The following is a 15,355-nucleotide window of genomic DNA, read 5'->3' on the forward strand; positions in this document are numbered from 1 at the left end:
TCATGGCATCATCATGCATATGCGTTCAACAAACTTTTTGATCTGCGAAATTGCATACCATTTGTTTTCATGTTTGCTCATCCTTGTGTTTTCCTTTACAAAAACAAAAAGGGGAAGCGTGAAACTTCACACTACATTCTTAGTTGCATGTGTTAGGCACCATGAGCCAACCATGTTGGGATCATAAACCCATTTCTAAAAAAAAAAAAAAAACACACAACAACAAAACAAAATAATTGAACATGGTACCTAATGCATGGTTAACTAGGAAATGGTGTTTCTTCGGGCATCTCAATTTCATAATTACATTTTCCATGCATAGCTTAAAGTATGCCCGAGTCATTCATCCCTATGAGATGTTGTTGAAGTATTGGCGATCAGAATTGCCATTCCTTGGATTATAGGGTTGAACCAAGCTCATGCTTTTATAAAAAGGTTCATCAAGTCAAAATATGGAAGTAACCGTCTTGCAAAATTGGGGCAAAAGATGAATCGAGTCACATCACTGCTTCGTCTACTGCCAAACATATTTAGGATTGTTGATGTCCTTGTTACTTCCAGTTTCACCTTGACAAAGATGTCATGGACCATGTTGAAAATCTAAATTGATTCAATCCCATATCCTGCGTAAAAATTCGCAATCTTCAACTGTACATCATTCGCATACATCCATGCTTTTCATTGGTTGCATTGCTCATTGCATTCTTTCCTTGAAAAATAAAATAAAATAAAATAAAATGAACTTAATCATTGTTATCAAAAAAAAAAAAAAAAAACATGCTTTACGACGTCCTCACCGAACTTGTGCTAGAGCTAGAGTAATGGGTGAAGTAGAGGAGATACAAGAGAAGATGAAGGCCGACATGGAGGCCATTAAAGAGAAAATGGCCACAATGATGGAGGCCATGATGAGCGTGAAGAAGATAATGGAAGCCAATGCGGTTGCAATTGCCGCTACCAGCGTTGTTGCTAAGGTGAACCCGACGTCCCCATCCGGCCTCGAGCAAATGAATCATCCAACCTCAAATATGGTAGGCAAAGATTTAGGAAGTACGGGCGGCCCCCATGATGTGCAGATTCAAAACGAGCACGCCTTCCCGTCATATGGCTTGCCTCTCAACTATACGCCACCCAATGTGGCGTACACTCCCAATAAGAATGTCAATAACTCCACTCCTATACCCATTGAAAGCCAGCAACCCCAAACTGATCATGCACATGTCTTTTAAACCGTGGAAGAGACCCATGAAATTCCCCATCACAATCTAGCCGACTTCGAGCCTTGGCTCGGATATGCCACGGAAGGGCAAGCAGTTGGTGGTATACCCCTACAAAACCCTTTGGAAGGCCCTCAGTATCACCCACAACTACACCTCTTGCATTCCACGACAAGTAAAAACCCACATGCTATGGCAGAAATGGGAAAGTTGGATCATCTAGAGGAAAGGCTCAGGGCCATTGAAGGAGGTGAAGATTATGCCTTTGCTAACCTAAAAGAGTTGTTCCTAGAACCCAATATCATCACCCCTCCCAAGTTCAAGGTGTTGGACCTTGACAAGTACAAGGGGACTACTTGTCCCAAGAACCATCTAAAGATGTATTGTCAGAAGATGGGGGAATACGCAAAAGATGAGGAATTGCTAATACATTCCTTCCAAGAAAGTCTTACTGGGGTAGCTGTTACCTGGTACACTAACTTGGAATCTTCCCGAGTCCATTCTTGGAAGGACCTAATGGTTGCCTTTGTTAGGCAGTATCAGTACAATTTTGATATGGTTCCGGATAGGATGCAACTACAGAACATTTGCAAAAAGGGGGACAGATCTTTCAAAGAACACGCCCAAAAGGTGGAGGGATCTGGCGGCCCAGGTGGTACCCCCAATGATGGAAAGGGAGACGATGATCGTGATGGTAGACACATTATCGATACTCTACTATGAAAAGATGGTGGGCTACGCACCCTCAAAGCTTTGCGGATTTGGTCTTCGCCAGTGAAAGGATCGATGTGGGTCCGAAAAGAGGAAAATTTGATCATCCTACTAGGACGACTGAGAAAACTGGGGCAAATGAAGAGGGTGAGAAAGAGGGAGAAACCCATGCTGTGACTGCCATTCCTATACGGCCAAGTTTCCCACCAAACCCAACAATGTCATTACTCAGTCAATAACAAACCTCCTCCTTACCCACCACCCAGTTATCCACAAAGGCCATCCCTAAATCAACCACAAAGCCTGTCTATCGCACTTCCAATGACGAACACCACCTTTAGCACAAACCAAAAAACACCAACAAAAAGGAATTTTGCAGCAAAAAGCCTGTAGGGTTCACCCCAAATTCTGTTGTCATATGATAAACTTGATCCCATATCCACTCAATAATTCAATGGTAGCCATAACCCTAGCCAAGGTTCATCAACCTCCATTTCTCCGAGAATACGACTCGAACACAACGTGTGCTTGTCACGGAGAAGCCCCGGGGCGTTCCATTGAGCATGGTAGGGCTCTGAAGCGTAAGGTGCAAGGTCTAATTGATGCGGGCTGGCTGAAATTTGAGGAGAATTGCGTGTAAATCCTGACATTGACAAGAGATGCCACACATGGGGCAATTTTGAAAGCTGTTGTTAGGTGTCCCTAATGACTCATAAGGGTTTCCAAGTTTATGCCATTATTGTAAACCACAGCTACAATGTTAAATGAAATGGATAAAGTTGATATCTTTGTCCCTCATCCTCTCACAAACGCATGTTTGCTTATTCAACTTTCACCGGAATGTGGGTGTAAGCCATTGGTCTGTTTGCTCAAGCAACCTGCGCTTCTGAGTGTTGACTTCCAAGACCGTTCAATCAGAGATTACTCATCTTGCACGTTGGTGGGGGTGCCGTAAAACAACGAGCAAAGTTCAAAACAAATAAGTTTCAAAATAAAAAAAATAAGTTTCAAAATAAAAAATAAAAAGGCATTTGATTGACTGTGTTTTCAAGTAAAAATATAGACGTTCATGTGACCTCATTTTGTCTTTTTAGAGAGAAGTGAGTTATCAAGAATAGGATGTTGGGCAAATGGCCTCAGTTACCTTAAGAAAAAGGGGGGTTGAATTAAGATACAAAGACTATTCCCCAATTAAACTTTCACTCTCTCTTTTCGGATTAACAATGCACCCTTAACATGAATTACTCAAAAGACAGTTCAAAATAAACTTCTTTGAAGAAAAAGATAAATAGCAATAAATAAAAGAAGTTTAAGGGAAGAGAGGAATGTAAACTTGATTTATACTGATTCGGCCACTTCCCGTACCTACGTCCAGTCCTCAAGCAACCCACTTGAGATTTTTCACTCTCTTTGTAAAACTCCTTTTACAAAGCCTGAACCACACAAGGACAACCCTTCCCTTGTGTTCAAGAATCCTCTACAACAAGAGACTCTCAGTCTCTTAATCCCTTTTCAAAAATAAGAAGAAGAGAAGAAGAGGTCTCTCTTAAAAGAGATAGATTGTACAATGAAGATCAATCAAAAATTCCTTATCGAATATGCAAGTGGTTGACCAAGGAATCTTTTTGAGAGGATAAGACATTTCAGTTCAGAAAAACTCTCGATCTTTCGAGAGGATAAAACTGTTTGGGCAATGAAAACTCTCTTTAAAACATTTGAATGGCCATTCATAAAACATTTGAATAGATATGTCTCTTGGAAATTATTTTCTGAAAATCCCCTCTGGTAATCAATTACAAGACTTATGTAATCGATTACAGGTTTTAAAAATTTGAATTAAAACATTTTTAACTTCTGGTAATCGATTACCAGAGAGCAAATCTCAATTTGAAATGATAGAATTCTTTGGTCAAACCTTTTGTTTGTTTCAATTTGGAAACTTCTTCCTAAAGATTCTAAGAGATCAAACTTGATCATATATCTTGATTTTCTTGGATTCTTGTCTTGAATAAAACTTAGAAGCACTTGATCCTTTAGCATCATCAAGACATCAAAACATCTTGCTTCTACATAGGAGTCATTTGACTTAATCCATCAACTGAAAGATCCTTCAATTATTTCTCGTCCTTGGAAAATTCTTCTTGCAAGAATCAACTGCTTCTTTCATTCTTCCTCACTACGAGGTCGTGAAAACAAGACAACAATTGGTACCTCTAAGCCCTACACTGGGGCAACGAAAGGCACCATGCAAAAACCTCAAGCGAACCTAGGGGCAGATTAGAAGTTTTCACCCAATAGGTTCCCAGCTACAAGGTCATGACGAAAGATAACAATTGGTACCTCAAAGCCTTACACTGGGGCAATGAGGGGCATCGTGCATGAGCCTCAAGTGAACATAGGGGCAGACCAAAAGTTCTCACCCGTCGATGTTTTTAAACAAAAAAAGGGGGGACAAACCCTAGGATTTCAATAGATTGATTAAACGTCAAACAGCTCTATCGCCATCACTCCAAAATGGTCAAGTGACTAAATCAAACAGAACATACACTTTGAGGGGGTTCCCGGAGAGATTTGCAAAAGATAGGATAAGGTTGCATGAATAATCACCTCTTTCAAAAGGACAGTCAATCTGTGTTTTCCAAAAAAAATTAAATCAAAATCAAAATCACAAAATAGGGAAAGAATGTCATGAACATTGTACAACTTTCCATTACATTGCATTGTTTCATATAAAGTCCACATTTACCCAAATTTCACGACAAAGGTTGCATGCATCTGCATCCCTAAAAATCATGTTAACTGCATAGATTTCCTACATCTAATGTCCAAATCTTGTGGATTTGGGATGACCGGCCCTCTCGATGAGTCGATCTCTTGCTTTCTCATAAGGGTGGACCCTTGGGTACTTGTACCTATCACTTTTAGAGGACTACACGTCCTCGCCAACAGAGGGCTGCACGCCCTCACCTTCAGAGGACTACATGTCCTCGCCTTGAGAGGGCTACACGCCCTCACCTTGGGTACTAGTTACCCTCACCGTTGAGAGGACTACACGTCCTCGCCTTGAGAGGACTACACGTCCTCACCATCAGAGGGCTGCACGCCCTCACCTCCAGAGGACTACATGTCCTCGCCTTGAGAGGGCTACACGCCCTCACCTTGGGTACTAGTTACCCTCACCGTTGAGAGGACTACATGTCCTCGCCTTGAGAGGACTACACGTCCTCACCATCAGAGGGCTGAACGCCTTCACCTCCAGAGGACTACATGTCCTCGCCTTGAGAGGGCTACACGCCCTCACCTTGGGTACTAGTTACCCTCACCGTTGAGAGGACTACACGTCCTCGCCTTGAGAGGACTACACGTCCTCACCATCAGAGGGCTGCACGCCCTCACCTCTAGAGGACTACATGTCCTCGCCTTGAGAGGGCTACACGCCCTCACCTTGGGTACTAGTTACCCTCACCGTTGAGAGGACTACACGTCCTCGCTTTTAGAGGACTACACATCCTCGCCAACAGAGGGCTGCACGCCCTCACCTTCAGAGGACCACATGTCCTCGCCTTGAGAGGGCTACACGCCCTCACCTTGGGTACTAGTTACCCTCACCGTTGAGAGGACTACACGTCCTCACCATCAGAGGGCTGCACGCCCTCACCTCCAGAGGACTACATGTCCTCGCCTTGAGAGGGCTACACGCCCTCACCTTGGGTACTAGTTACCCTCACCGTTGAGAGGACTACACGTCCTCGCCTTGAGAGGACTACACATCCTCACCATCAGAGGGCTGCACGCCCCCACCTCCAGAGGACTACATGTCCTCGCCTTAAGAGGGCTACACGCCCTCACCTTGGGTACTAGTTACCCTCACCGTTGAGAGGACTACACGTCCTCGCCTTGAGAGGACTACACGTCCTCACCATCAGAGGGCTGCACGCCCTTACCTCCAGAGGACTACATGTCCTCGCCTTGAAAGGGCTACACGCCCTCACCTTGGGTACTAGTTACCCTCACCGTCAGAGGACTACACGTCCTCGCCTTGAGAGGACTACACGTCCTCACCACCAGAGGGCTGCACGCCCTCACCTCCAGAGGACTATAAGTCCTCGCCTTGAGAGGGCTACACGCCCTCACCTTGGGTACTAGTTACCTTCACCTTCAGAGGACTACACGTCCTCGCCTTCAAAGGGTCATGTACCTTCAACTTCAGAGGACTACACGTCCTCGCCGTCAAAGGGTCATGTGCCTTCACCTTTGTAGGGCTACATGCCCTCACCTTCAGAGGACTACACGTCCTCACCTTTAGAGGACTACACGTCCTCGCCATCAGAGGACTACATGTTCCCCATTTTCAAAGGGGGGCATGCCCTCACCTTCAGAGGATTGCACGTCCTTGCCATCATAGGACTACACTCCCTCGCCTTCGAAAGGCGAAACGTCCTGAACTTCAGAGGGCTACACGCCCTCGCCTTTAGAGGACTACGTGTCCTCACTTTCAGTGTGCTCCATATCCACACCTTAAGATAATTTAAGGTCCTCTGTCCTTAAATGCTTAACCGAGACTTGCACTCCCGGTTAAGGGACCAGTAGTTTCCTTTTAACGGTTCCTGGGCCACCCCCTGATATTGGAGGAGGGTCAACTGTGCGAGCACAACCAGAGAGGGAGGCTATCACACAGCTACTATGCATACTGGGGCAAGATTTCACCCGTGCCGCTGCAAAGAGAAGAGTGCGGACCATGCGCACCAACATGACCACTCTTACACAGATATAGATGACATTGCTACTTAGCAACATTCTGCCCAGCGACCGCAATGCCAATCTCCCCCTGCGGAAGTATCAGTTGGTATGTGTCGTCCCGACATGGGTAAGTATGCATATGGTTCAACTGATTTCTGATACCATTTATTTGTTTGCAGGGATCGCACCCACAAAGACACCCAGTGAACCTGAAGAAGTCCAACAGGGCCCTGGGGTTTCCAGCTCTGGTTACGGGCCTCTATCAGTCCTACAGGGTGCCCGTACTCCCCCGGCAAGGTCACGTCATCATAGGTAAGTATGCACATCGCTCAACTGATTTCTGATTTCATCTATTGTTTGCAGGGATCGCGACTGCAAGACACCTAGTGGACCCGAAGAAGTCCAACAGGGTCTTGGAATTGTCAAGCTCTAATTACGGGTCTCTGTCAGTTCTACGGAGTACCTGTCACCTCCAGCAAGGGCATCAGGCCCCCTACTAATCGAGCTTTCATCAAGAAGTACTGCGCCCCAGACAGGCGCAGGGCGAAACACCACAGCAGCATTGGGATGGTCGACAGCGGGAAATAGACGCACCGCCACCACCTTTAGAGTTCACCTCTGCTCATCCACAAAAAAGTTAGAGCGTTGCCTACGACACATGGCCGACCCATAGGCGACCAAGTCCAAAGCCAAAGGTAAGCAAAGTACTAGGTCAGTGACCGAAAAGTCATAAGGCGTCCAGCTAAAGACGTTAAAGAAGCGCTACTAGGAGGCAACCTAGTACCTTTTGAATCTATGCTTGTTATTTGATCACTTTTTATAGTAGGACGCACCTAGTTGCTCATGATCCTGGGGATTTAAATAAAACAAGCGCAAGCTCGGAAGGTAGTCATACCTCACAAAATATATATATGTATGTTTAGGTAGTGAAAATACCTTAGATATGCATGTATGTAAACAAAAAAATACTTCACAAAATATATATATATGTATGTTTAGGTAGAGAGATACCTTAGATGTGCGTGTATGTAAACAAAAAAATACTTCACAAAATATATATTTGTATGTTTAGGTAGAGAGATACCTTAGATGTGCGAGTATGTAAACAAAAAAATACCTCACAAAACATATATATGTATGTTTAGGTGGCAAGATACCTTGGATATGCATGTATATAGCAAAAATACCTCACAAAAATATGCACATGTTTAGGTAGCAAAATACCTCATGAAAAAAAAAAGAAGAAAAAAAAAACAAACAAGAAAAAGAAATAAACAAATGATAATGATAAAAAAAAAGAGAGAAAAAAAGAAACATAAGTTGTCTAGCTGAAAAACCAACATGCTTTTGAAAAGAGATGACTTCCAACTTTTCTTTGAAGAAAAATTCGCTGATCATAGCTAGTTTTTGAAAAAAAATGTGTGTACACCTGAAGGGTGAATGCTATGAAGATTTTCCCAGACGCCCGAAATGGACTAGGATGAATGCACAAATTGATAAAAGAACATATTTTGGAAACATTGGGTTGATTTAAAATAGAGGAAATGAATCATGAGCCCTAGCATCACATGACCATAAAAATTTGACACTTGAGTGTCCGCATAGGTGCATGCATAACCAGTTTTGCATGAAATTTCCAAATCATCATTTTTGCATTTGTGTCATGGAAATAATGTGGGGCATCCCTTTTATCCTTGAGCCAAACCAAACCCTGACATGTATCATGTCTAGCCATTCTACAAGCCTTGAGCCAAAATCCTAACTCACCATAAACCTTGACCCGGGGTGAGGATGTCAATCCTTACCCTCGGAAGCAAAAGAGAGGAAAATTTCCAATCAAAGAAAAAGAGAAGGAAAATTTCCAATCAAAGAGAAAGCAAAAAAAAGAGGGAAGGAAAATTTCCAATCAAAGGAAAAAAGAAAAGAAAGGAAATCCCCAATCAGAGAGTGGGAGAAAGAAAAAAGAAAAGAAAGAAAATTCCCAACCAAAGAATGGGAGAAAGTAAAAAAGAAGGAAGCTCCTGGTCAAAGAAACCAGAAGAAATGTGCAGAGAGGTCTTTGGACCAGACAATATCTGAACAATACAGAATTGTCATCAAATGAACAAAAGAAAGAAAAGGAAACCATGACCTAAAGTGGTCTTCTCCCTTTGATTACCAACCAAAATCCTGTGCGTCGGTGACTTGTTCGCCTCGCGCAAAACCAAAACAGAAAAGGAAAAGGCAAAAAAATAATCAAAAGCCGAAAAACTCCCCAAAAGAACCCATTCCCAAGGGAAGTCCTATTTGATCCATGATCACGCATGCAATTTTTGATTTGATAGGAAATAATTTGCAAAGTCAAGTCATGACATATCTATGGTTCGGAATTAAGATGAAACACTTACCTGTGCGAGATTGATACACTTTGAGTGGATTTCTTCTATTTATGTCGAACCCAGTGTTTCCTCTAAATGGTCATTTAGAAACGAAATGCTAACATCCAAAATCTCATTTATGGTTATGGGAGATTTCATCAGCAGACTCTCCTTCCCCGGTAGACGCATTGTTTTTCACTCAAAAAAAGCATATGCTGCTCTAAATCAGTTGGAATATTTGTCTCTTTGCTAAAGCATGTTTGCATTTTAGTGGAGAAAACACCGAGACTTTTTCAAGTCTCACAAGTTATCCAGAACTACGTAGGTCTGAGTTCCTCCTTGGAGGATACGTAGGAGCAAGAGCCTCGCTTTTGTCGACCACACCGCCTTTTGTTGCCATGACTAATGAGCTGGTAGCCCGCGGAGACACCTTACGGTTATCCGCACCTTGTCATTCAGTGACCCCAAGTGTGATTGATGAGCAGAGGCCAATGTGGTCATTTGCGCCTTTTCCGGAGGTGTCAGCATTTTCCGATGGAGACTTTTCAAGTCTCACAAGTTATCCAGAACTATGTAGGTCTGAGTTCCTCATTGGAGGATACGTAGGAGCAAGAGCCTTGCTTTTGTCGGCCGCCCCATAATCTTTGTCATACTGACCCTGAGGTCATGTGACGTGCACCCTTGTATCATCCAGAGGCGGCGGGCCCGATGATACGCGGAGATACCTTACGGTTATCCGCACCCTTTTGTCATCCAGAGGCGGCGGGCCCGATGACAAGCAGAGACCAAGTTTGGTCATTCTGCAACCTTGTATCATCCAGAGGCGGCGGGCCCGATGATACGCGGAGATACCTTACGGTTATCCGCACCCTTTTGTCATCCAGAGGCGGCGGGCCCGATGACAAGCAGAGACCAAGTTTGGTCATTCTGCACCCTTGTATCATCCAGAGGCGGCGGGCCCGATGATACACGGAGATACCTTACGGTTATCCGCACCCTTTTGTCATCCAGAGGCGGCGGGCCCGATGACAAGCAGAGACCAAGTTTGGTCATTCTGCACCCTTGTATCATCCAGAGGCGGCGGGCCCGATGACAAGCAGAGACCAAGTTTGGTCATTCTGCACCCTTGTATCATCCAGAGGCGGCGGGCCCGATGATACGCGGAGATACCTTACGGTTATCCGCACCCTTTTGTCATCCAGAGGCGGCGGGCCCGATGACAAGCAGAGACCAAGTTTGGTCATTCTGCACCCTTGTATCATCCAGAGGCGGCGGGCCCGATGATACGCGGAGATACCTTACGGTTATCCGCACCCTTTTGTCATCCAGAGGCGGCGGGCCCGATGACAAGCAGGGACCAAGTTTGGTCATTCTGCACCCTTGTATCATCCAGAGGCGGCGGGCCCGATGATACGCGGAGATACCTTACGGTTATCCGCACCCTTTTGTCATCCAGAGGCGGCGGGCCCGATGACAAGCAGAGACCAAGTTTGGTCATTCTGCACCCTTGTATCATCCAGAGGCGGCGGGCCCGATGATACGCGGAGATACCTTACGGTTATCCGCACACTTTTGTCATCCAGAGGCGGCGGGCCCAATGACAAGCAGAGACCAAGTTTGGTCATTCTGCACCCTTGTATCATCCAGAGGCGGCGGGCCCGATGATACGCGGAGATACCTTACGGTTATCCGCACCCTTTTGTCATCCAGAGGCGGCGGGCCCGATGACAAGCAGAGACCAAGTTTGGTCATTCTGCACCCTTGTATCATCCAGAGGCGGCGGGCCCGATGATACGCGGAGATACCTTACGGTTATCCGCACCCTTTTGTCATCTAGAGGCGGCGGGCCCGATGACAAGCAGAGACCAAGTTTGGTCATTCTGCACCCTTTTGTCATCCAGAGGCGGCGGGCCCGATGACAAGCAGAGACCAAGTTTGGTCATTCTGCACCCTTGTATCATCCAGAGGCGGCGGGCCCGATGATACGCGGAGATACCTTACGGTTATCCGCACCCTTTTGTCATCCAGAGGCGGCGGGCCCGATGACAATCAGAGACCAAGTTTGGTCATTCTGCACCCTTGTATCATCCAGAGGCGGCGGGCCCGATGATACGCGGAGATACCTTACGGTTATCCGCACCCTTTTGTCATGCAGAGGCGGCGGGCCCGATGACAAGCAGAGACCAAGTTTGGTCATTCTGCACCCTTGTATCATCCAGAGGCGGCGGGCCCGATGATACGCGGAGATACCTTACGGTTATCCGCACCCTTTTGTCATCTAGAGGCGGCGGGCCCGATGACAAGCAGAGACCAAGTTTGGTCATTCTGCACCCTTTTGTCATCCAGAGGCGGCGGGCCCGATGACAAGCAGAGACCAAGTTTGGTCATTCTGCACCCTTGTATCATCCAGAGGCGGCGGGCCCGATGATACGCGGAGATACCTTACGGTTATCCGCACCCTTTTGTCATCCAGAGGCGGCGGGCCCGATGACAAGCAGAGACCAAGTTTGGTCATTCTGCACCCTTGTATCATCCAGAGGCGGCGGGCCCGATGATACGCGGAAATACCCGAGTGGTTATCCGTATAAACATTCTTTTGCTATCTGTAAGACAGAACGCTTGATAGCATGCAGAGGCTGACACAGTCTTCTGCACCTTTTGTTCCTCCGGGAACAGCAAGTCATTTACATGCGGAAATTTCATGGTCACCCGCGACTCTCGTCAACCGAGAGGAGCGAAATTAGTGTCATACACTGATTTTCGTCCGGGGACCTTTGCTTGATGACATGCGACCATTCTTTGGTCCTTGTGAGGTGCTTGGCATCCATCATTAGGCAATTTGTGAAATTCTAGGAACGACAAGTCATGGTCACCCGCGACTCTCGTCAACCGAGAGGAGCGAAATTAGTGTCATACACTGATTTTCGTCCGGGGACCTTTGCTTGATGACATGCGACCATTCTTTGGTCCTTGTGAGGTGCTTGGCATCCATCATTAGGCAATTTGTGAAATTTTGGGAACAACAAGTCATTTGCATGTGGGGATTTTATGGTCACCCGCGACTCTCGTCAAATCGAGAGGAACGAAATTAGTGTCTTATCTTTACTTTCCTTTTATCTCCAATAAAAGACAAGTAAAGAGGGGCAACTGTCATACCCTAATTTCGTCCGGGGACCTTTGTTTGATGACATGCGACCTTTCTTTGGTCCTTGTGAGGTGCTTGGCATCCATCATTAGGCAATTTGTGGAATTCCAGGACATGCCGAAAAACCAAAAAAATATTGATGCACAATCCGTAAGTTTCCGTGACACACCGGAAATCAAAAGGAAGCATCGTTGCATAATTAAGTGAGGTTCTGTAACATTCCATAAGTCAAAAGGGGGATGATTATGTGATCCGCAAGGTTCCGTAACATTACGGAAAGAAAACAAGTATCGTTACGAAATTCGTAAGTTTCCGTAACTTTACGGAAAAAGAATCACCAAAAAGGGCAGAGGGGGGGTGTACTTAGTAAAAATGGGGGTGCAAATAGCACCCAGGCCCACTTGGGCCCTCCAGAATATTCCTCCAGAAGGCTGTTGCTTCTGGAGGAAGCAACCTGGCTCGCCTGGGCGAGCTGAGCTCGCCTGGGCGAGCTGGGCGGCAACCACCTCCCCTATTTTGCTATAAATAGGGGAGGAAGTGAAGAAGGAAGGGGTTCAGCCCCTTTGGCACTTCTCTCTCTTTCGAATTTGCTTTGGAAAATTGTTTCCGTGAAGAAAATCTAAGCCGAGGCGCTTCCGAAACGTTTCCGTAACGTTTTCCGTGAGGAATCTCGCAAAGGTTTCAACCGTTCTTCGACGTTCTTCATTCGTTCTTCATCGTTCTTCGATCTTCAACGGGTAAGTACCTCGAACCAAGCTTTTCGATCCATTCTATGTACCCGTAGTGGTCCACATTGTGTTTCGTGCATTTTTATTCTCGTTTTGTTTACTTTTTATATCCCCTGTTGACGTGCTTAAGCCATTTTACTTAAGCCATTTCTCGCTTAACTTAAAAATAAAATCAATTTCCACCGAACGTTTGAATTGTATTATCCGTTAATTTTGGTTAAAATGAATTCCGACCGTTCGGTCGTGCCGTAACCACGTTGGAAATCAAAAAGAGGTAAAAAATAATATAATAATAAAAAAAACATCTTTTTAGTAAAATAAAGCGGAAAATCAATCGGACGTTTTCTCTTTGGGATTTCTCATTCTTAATCGAATTGATTAATAACTAAAGTGAAACTAAGGCTAAAATCAACTCGCCTAGTCAAGCTCGTCCACAAAAATAGGCTTTGGAAGTTTGTCATTTTAATTTCTCACTAAGTAAAATGGATCATTTTTAAAGGTCCAACGCCTTAAAATGATCACCACTTAAGTAAAAAAGAATCACTTGATAAGAAAGAACTACGTAGGTCTGATTTTCTCATCCCAAAATTGAGGAATACGTAGGAGCAAAGGGAAACACCCTTGTCGACCACAAAAAAGAGAAAAATATAAAAAGGGTATAAAGGATATAAGGACATAAAAGGGAACGTAAAAATCAAAGTCATGTTTGCACATTCGATTAAAGGCTGCTGTCCCTTGGGACGGACGTGTGGGGTGCTAATACCTTCCCCGTGCGTAAATACAACTCCCGAACCTTTCACTTAAAAAGTTCGTAGATCGCGTCTTTTCCGGTTTTTCCGACGTTTTCCTCAAATAAACGTTGGTGGCGACTCCGCGCGCATTCCTTTCATGGAACACGCATCCCGCGAGTCACGCGTCGCCCTCCCGCCGAAGGGTAGGTTGCGACAATGCCTTTTTAGATAAAAAGGCCAAGCTCAAACCATAAAAAAAGCTTGTTAAGTTTAACAAGCCGGCTTGTTTAACTACTACTAATAATAATAATAATAACTTTATTTTATCAAATCTTATCTTATCTAGATTTTATTCTATCTACATTTTATTTTATTTAGATTTTATTTCGTCCAGATTTTATTTCATCCCATCTTATCTTATCTTGTCCAGATTTTATTTGATTTCGTTTATGGACTTGGACTTAAGATAGATTTGCAATCTTTGGGGCTGAGGACCTATATAACAGCACCAAGGGTTTAGTTTATGAAGTTTTTTTTTCGGAGAAAAGAATAATTCCAGGATTTTAGAATTCCAGTTTTTATTACTGTCCATGCACACTGTTCACGTAGAATAAAATTCATTTTCTACAAATCATCTCTAATCCATACATTTTTTAATATTATGCTCTTTTTATTTTCTTTTGATATACTTTGTGCTTTAACGACTTGAATTCAATATGATTTTATTTATCAATTATTTTTGGATTTGTACATTACTTATACGAAATTTTATAAATTTCTTTTTTTAGTTAGTATTTCACTAGGTTTTAAAATAATTAATTAATCAAAGACGTCTTTAAGCAAACTTTTAAATAGGCTCGTGGGCCAAGCCAGGCTTTTATATAAGCCTAGCCGAGCCTTAAAAAAAAGCCTATGACAGGTAATGAGCCAAGCTCAAGCCTTACGTATTCAACTCAGGCCGAGCTCAAGCCTAGTAAAGCTTGGCTTGGCTCGGCTCATTTTCACCCCTAATTTTCAATGATTTTTTAGAAAACTGCATAAAGGTGTTTATGGATGATTTCACTGTATATGGATCCTCTTTTGATGTTTGCTTGGATAGTCTGGAAAAAGTTTTGAATAGATGCATTAAAACTAACCTTGTTCTAAATTTTGAAAAATGTCATTTTATGGTTGAGCAAGGTATAGTTTTAGGTCACAATATTTCCAATAAAGGCATTGAAGTAGATCCTGCAAAAATTTATGTTATTTCACAATTGCCTTACCCCTCTTGCGTGCGAGAGGTGCGATCTTTTCTTGGGCATGCAGGATTCTACAGGCGCTTTATAAGAGATTCTAGCAAGGTAGCCCTTCCACTATCCAAACTTGTTGCAAAAGGAGGTGGAGTTTGACTTTAATGATAAATGCAGAGAGGCTTTTGATTGCCTCAAAAGAGCACTGACTACCACCCCCATCATCCAGGCACCCGACTAGACAGCCCCTTTTGAGCTTATGTGTGATGCATCAAATTATGCATTGGGGGCTGTCCTTGCTCATAAAATTGATAAATTGCCCAAGGTGATATATTATGCTTCTAGGACTTTAGATGATGCCCAAGCGAATTATACTACTACTGAGAAAGAGCTACTAGCCATAGTTTTTGCTCTTGAAAAAATTTGTTCTTATTTGCTGGGTACTCGCATTATTTTTTATACTGACCATGCAGCTCTAAAGTACTTGTTGACGAAGG

This window comes from Glycine max, chromosome 4 (assembly GCF_000004515.6).
Source record: "Glycine max cultivar Williams 82 chromosome 4, Glycine_max_v4.0, whole genome shotgun sequence".
In the NCBI taxonomy this organism is placed as follows: domain Eukaryota; kingdom Viridiplantae; phylum Streptophyta; class Magnoliopsida; order Fabales; family Fabaceae; genus Glycine; species Glycine max.